The 6,679-nt window shown below is 31.7% G+C and overlaps 1 long non-coding RNA gene across 1 annotated transcript; it reads right to left on the bottom strand.

Moving 5' to 3' along the window:
• Positions 1-4,293: 4,293 nt before the first annotated feature.
• LOC108195789 (uncharacterized) lies at positions 4,294-4,873 on the bottom strand. The gene is made up of 2 exons (XR_010285898.1): positions 4,730-4,873; positions 4,294-4,637 (listed from the first exon to the last, which is right to left on the bottom strand). It is a non-coding gene; the product is annotated as an uncharacterized LOC108195789 (long non-coding RNA).
• Positions 4,874-6,679: the final 1,806 nt, after the last annotated feature.

Raw genomic sequence — 6,679 nt, 5'->3', positions numbered from 1 at the left:
ATATTCAGTACTCTAGAATGTGTGATAGACATGGTATATATACAACAAAGCCACAACCACCGCTCCGTGTTTTGGCGCTAAAGTTAGTTACAACTAACTACCATTTGACTTATAGTGGTGACTATCTAAACTTAATTTGTCTAATCTAACATCTAAACCTAAATGATTATTTATAATGATGTTTGCATTATTGTCAGTAGTTCCATTATCGTCGTCATCTTAATCATATGTCTTAAAAACATAATTAATGGCAACAACCAAGATACTTCGGAAAAGATCTTGTTGAGACAACAACATATGCTTCGAAAAAAAAATGGCACTACAATCTGTTGTTGGCCGTTCAACTCATCTATAAGTCTTAGCCTCTTTTGGTTGGATGTAACCTAACACTAAACTTTAACTTTCTTGAAATTGATTTAAGTTACAGTGTTTGGTTGTACTACTTTTAATTTAAACTATGTAACTCACACTTCCTAGGTATCACTAACTTCCAGTAAAATACTGGAACCTAGTTACATAGTGGTTTTTCTCGGTTACTGTGTGGATATTCTATATTTGTAATATTTTTTCATACTTTCTTTGTTAATAATATAATTATTATATATATAAATAATATTTGATATAAGTTACTTATTTATATACGTTAATCTTAGTTTAACTTTTACTTAATATTTTATATATGTAACTGTTTTTTCCAAATATTAATTATTATGTTACTATATTTTTGTATGTCAATATTTTTAAAATCATGTTTATAAAATTTTAATTTTGCATTTTTTCTAATATAATAATAACTAATTATTTTTTTTAAGCAAGTTGTTTAAATAATATACATAAATATAATTTTTAATTTATAATTTTATTAATATAATCTTATTTATTCTTAATTATATTTTTATGTGATTAAGTTATCTTGATATAATATTTAAAATTTTATAAAAGACGTGAATTTAATTGGAGTTATATACTTTAAACCAAACATGTATTTCATTAATATATTAATATATCAGCTCATTTTTATGATCTTGTTATTTATTTTATAAATCTGAATATATGATTTTTATTTTTAATATTATACTAAGATTTATATTATTTTATTTAATACTACATATCAAATAATTTTTACTTTTACATGTTATATAAATTCATTAATTTTATATTATATATTGGGGGTGTTTGTTTGCTGCTTAAAAGCCCAGCTTCTGGTTTTATAAGTTAGAAGCACTTATCTATACCGTTTGTATAAAAAGTCAAGAAGCACTTATAAAAAGCTAAGAATGCTAAATTTTATTTCAGGACTTGTACTTCTTTTCCGAACACTTTCATCACTTATAAGTCTTTCCTTGCTTCTAACTTCTACTTCACTTTTTTATTTTAAGCAAGAAGCAGCTCACCCAAACGGCCCCATTACATATTAAAGTTTCAATTACATAATTACATGCTTATTTAAACACACCAAACAGAGATTTTTAGAGTTCCACTTAACTGGGCATTAGAGCAAGTCCTATTTAGTGTCATAAGTCATAATATAGGGCATTTGATGGAAAAACTTGATCCAACAATGTCCTGGTGATGCCCTGTATCACTAGGACAACTCATTCAAGCCCTATTTTTGAGGCACTCTCTCTCTCTTTGCCCTATCGCATATTTTATAATAAATTTTTACCAACACTCTCTTTCTCTCTCTATTTTATATTATGTTTTAATGATGAAAGTGAACTTTTAATAATAAAATATTAAACATATAGTGAAAAAATAAGGCACATTGTTGGAGTTGAAGTTAGTATAATATGTCCTAAACCACTAAGACATAATTTTTTATATTATATTTAGTGCTCCAACTAGGACACTGTTGGACTTGCTCTTATAATCTAGTTCCATAGAACTTTTTCCTCGATGTAACTCTAAATCTTGTCAACCAAGCTAGGTCCTTGTCTAATAAGGTATATAAAAGAAAACGATTTAACAACGGTAGAAAAAAACATCAATGTATAACAAAACAATAAGAAGCTGGTCACATTGCAGTAAGATTTCTAATTTCATACTCAGAAGTTAGAAATAAACCTTTCATCCGTAATAAATCAACATGCATGTATAGCATAGTATGTACAGATTTATATCATATAGCGCGCACATTTGGTAAATGGGTTCTTTAATTAGGATGAATAAAATTTTGAGAACTTGATGTTCAAAACCGCGGCGGTGCTGTAGATGAGAGAGATGTAGACTTCAACTGTTTATTCTTTTTGATAACCGGTGCTGGTGGTGGCGATAGCCTCGTTTTCAGGCTCTCGAACGAAATGTCATGCTCAGTCCTGCCTGCTGCGCTTCTTCCACCTATACAATATGTACCCATCTTTCGACCTCCACCTCCGCATTTATAGATCCACATCGAGTTTTTCTCTGAAATATTTAATCGAGGTTTGATCAGAAATTTGAATGCGATATTGACACAATTCATATGTGTGAACATGTACTTGCATTAATCAGGGACTATGGGTGTTTAAAGCCCGGACTGGAAGACAAAACTTTATATATAATTACTTAACACCAAGAAAAAATTGCTCTTAATATAGCTTTTCTATTTTATTTTAGTATCGGCAATAAACAACAGGGGCATCTGGATCATTGGATTCCAACCCGGATTTCAGGACAAGAATGTATTAGAAACTTATTCTCATTCCTCTAAACCGGATTATAATCCATGATCCAAGTGTCACCTTAAATTTCTAACTCGACCACCAATTCCATGATCATACTCATGCATGTATATTAATTGTAATTTGTAAATGGAGTAAAATGCAAAATGGTGGCCGAACTTTATCCGTTTTTGCATTTTAGTAGCCGAATTTTAAATTTATAAATAGGTGGTCAGACTTTATTTTATGTTTCAAAGAAATGGCTAAAGGACACTATTCTGAGAAAAAAAAAATCTTTTTCTCTCAAAAAGTGGTCTTTAGCCACCTTTTTGATGAATTAAAACAATATATGGCCACTGTGTTGCAAATTTGAATTCACGAACACCAAAATGAAAAAATAGATAAAGTTTGGCCACTAATATATACCAGTGGCGTTTGGATCATTGGATTCCAAACATCCAAACCGGTTAACGAGAATGGGAATACGATTTCAGTACCAAAATCAAAGATGTATTACAAACTCATTCTCATTCTTATTAACTGGATTGAAATCTATGATCCAAGTGTCACCTTAAATTTGTAGCTCAGCCACCAATTTCATGATCAAACTCCGCAACCAAAATGATTATAAACACAACACATGAATGTATATTGTAATTTGTAAATGTGTGAATGAATTAGGATTTACCTTGGAGCAATGACGCAGAGCTGACCGGAAAGTTATGAAGAGCTACGAAGATGAAGAGAAGTGCTGCAATCAGTTTCGCAATAATAATTATTTTCATGGATTTTGGCCGGTTATTCGCTTGCAATTTGCTGATGCAGATGACAATCTATGAAGCAGAAGCTGTTATTCCAAATATAGCTAAATTTTCATATTCATATGAATGATACGTTGCACCCAACTGTTATATAAAATATTTTATGCAGAATATATAGCAATAAAATGAGGTTGACTTTGATCATGTTCTATAACTAATCAACTGGTAAAATAATACATATTAGTTTCAATTGTAAGCTGTCCTGATTGATCATTACCAGCAGCCATGGTATCTCTAATTTTATATCCATCACCTATGTAACTTGTTAACGGAGGAATCTTACTCAACCTATTAACTGAATATGGATGATAGTTTTGTCACTGACAGAAAAGGAAATGTGAGCACAATGAACTGGATGGAGTAGAAGATCCGAAGATACCGAAGCTGCTTGTGCTGCTGGTACTCAGCTCGCACCATAATCATTCTAAAGCCGTCTTAAGGAAACAAATACCTTTTTTAAGAAAGGAAACAAATACTTGGAAGAATGAGAAATGATGCTGTTTTGGGTTTTATTTTATTTAAAGAGGCGATTAATTTATGCCTGAACACGAAACTTCATAAGAAATACGAATCATCCCATCAGTTCATCACCTATCCAGGTTTGCAGCAATAGATCAATCTTAAACTTCCAAGTTGATCAATCCATCTTAGAAAAAATAAAGCCCAGTTGATAGCTTATAACTATTAAGTTAAAAAATTCAAGTGACTTATAATCCACCCGCAACTTATTGAAAAAAGTCCAAGTTAATGAAAACCCAAAACTTAAGAACAGTGTATTACAATTGCAAGCTGAAGAAAGATACAATCATTTCTCCATAATCTGGGAATTTCCATTAATTAAGTCTATACACAATGCAATAACATTAACATCTATACATGTAAATACAGTATGAGGGGATGTCCCGTAGTATAAATGTATAATTCTTTTACGAGAAATTTAAATATCCATGGCTTCCACCAATCTTTGACATTTAAAATCGTGGCGGGGTTCTAAAGAACAGAGATGTCGTCTTCAGCTGCTTCTTTTTCTTAACAACAGGAGGTGGTGGTGGCGATTGCTTCTTTTTCAGGCTTTCGAACGAAATATCATGCTCCGGCGTAGCTTCTCTGCTTGTGCAATCCATAGCCATCTTTCGACTTCCGATTCCACATCTCGAAATCCACAGGGACTTGTTCTCTGAAAAACATTACATAAAATATAATACATGCACAACAGACATTTATCATCGGATTATTTATATCTCGGATCAACCATTAAGTGAAGCGTACCTTGGAGCAGCGATGCAGAAGTATAGGTAAACACAGCAAGAGTCAGGAAGATTGCTACAAGTGCTGCAATGGCCTTTGAAAGGTTGATTATTTTCATCGACTTTGGATATTTGCTACAATCTGTAACACCTGTATAGATGCGTCCAATATATACTACTGCACATGCCTGTTTTTTCGGATTTAAGTCAATTATTTCTGAAAAGTGTTCTATATCTTAATTTTCATATTTAAGTTAATTATTCCGGAAATATAAGTATTTCTTCTAAAGATATTTACTTTGATTCTGTACGAAAGGTTAAACATCTCATAAATATTACCCCGTCTCAAAATAAGAGTCACTTTAACTTTTTACACGTAATTTGAGATGCAAAAAAAATATTTTTCTACATATTATTTTCCAAAATTTCATTTTTTAATAAAAATATTGAATTTTTATTTAGAAAAATAAAATTTGAAATATAATATTCAGAAGTATGTTTTTTTAAATTTCAAAATACGTGTAAAAAGTTAAAACAACTCTTATTATGAGACAAAAGAGTAAATACCCGAAATTTAGTTTAACTTAAAACTTTATCTCAAAAGGTTCTGTTTGAAAATTAGAGGTTTGAGGTAAATTGGAGGTTAAGAGTGTTTTAGAGATTTGACCACTAGCTAATATAAGTGTTTGGTAGTTAGCGGATTGAAATAGAAGTTTAGACCCAAAAAACTAATTTTAAAAAAGCTACTTTGAGAAGTTCTTTGGGTTAGAGGTTTTGGTTTGTGTCAGAAAAAGATAATCAGTCCGCTATTTACCAAATAGTTTTATGAAAAACAACTAATTTAATCCTCTGGTCAAAACATCTATTTTACTCCTTCCGTCCTTTTTTAGTTGTCACATTTCTATTTTTATGGGTCAAATTAACTAATTTTTGACCAAAGATTATAAGTTACATTTTCATTATCTTTAAAAACTGAAAATTACATATTAAAGTAGATTTTTAAAAAAAATCGATTGACATATTTTTTTTTTTTTATTATAACAATTTGGTCAATTTGAACGGCACAAAATCAATTATGACAACTAGAAAGGACGGGAGAACATTAAGTATGGGGTTACAAACACCATGGAGCTATAAAATGGAGTTGACCTTTATGGTTTCGTCGTATTGTGTGTAATGTTTTGCGGTAAAGTAATGCAATTTGATTTTTATTTTAATTTGCCTGGTAGATCAATTACACGAGCCATGCCACATACAGGCTTATACTTCATATTCTATGTGTACCTAGAGACGACTTATTCCTTGCCCCGGAGTATGCATTTTTAACAATTTTTCTGAAGAATAATTGTATCGTTTAAAAAAATTTTAATATCGGGTGAGCTATTGAATCGGCGTATACATTATTTTTTTTATACCGGAGAAGGTACTATCAATAATTTCGCATGTAGCGGAATTATCGAAAAGAGCATCCCAATGATTTATGGCAAGTGATTGCACCGGAAAACCCTCTGCGGTGATCCTTGTGTGCAGAGGAAAAAACTACGATCAGGAGGACAAACATCGAATGATAGAGGTGCTATATTAATAATTCTATATTTATAAGTGTTACGTGTAGGAATTTGGTAATCAACAACAATGAGGTTCATAGCTGGAATCAAGATCTATGACGGTGGTTTTAGCTGTCTGAATGTGGTAGTTGTGTGTTTTAGGGGGTGGCTGATATTAGGGTTTTGAGTTGCCTCTTTGTGCTCTCAACTCATGATCCTCTAATGTGCCTACGAACCCCTATATTTATAGGGGATCAAGCCATACGTAGTTCTATTAAACCAAGACTCCTAATTTGATCAGAACTAGGCCTCTTGGGGATAAGACCAGCCTTGAGGTGGTGACTTATCTCTTAGGCGTCCAACGCCTTCAGAGTCCTACTCCAGATAGAATTAAGCCTTGATGCTGACTACCTCAGACTCCTAGT

The sequence above is a fragment of the Daucus carota genome, chromosome 7 (assembly GCF_001625215.2).
Source record: "Daucus carota subsp. sativus chromosome 7, DH1 v3.0, whole genome shotgun sequence".
NCBI classification, from domain to species: domain Eukaryota; kingdom Viridiplantae; phylum Streptophyta; class Magnoliopsida; order Apiales; family Apiaceae; genus Daucus; species Daucus carota.
Note: the sequence above shows the minus strand (reverse complement) of the source record. Positions and strands in the feature narration are given on the sequence as shown.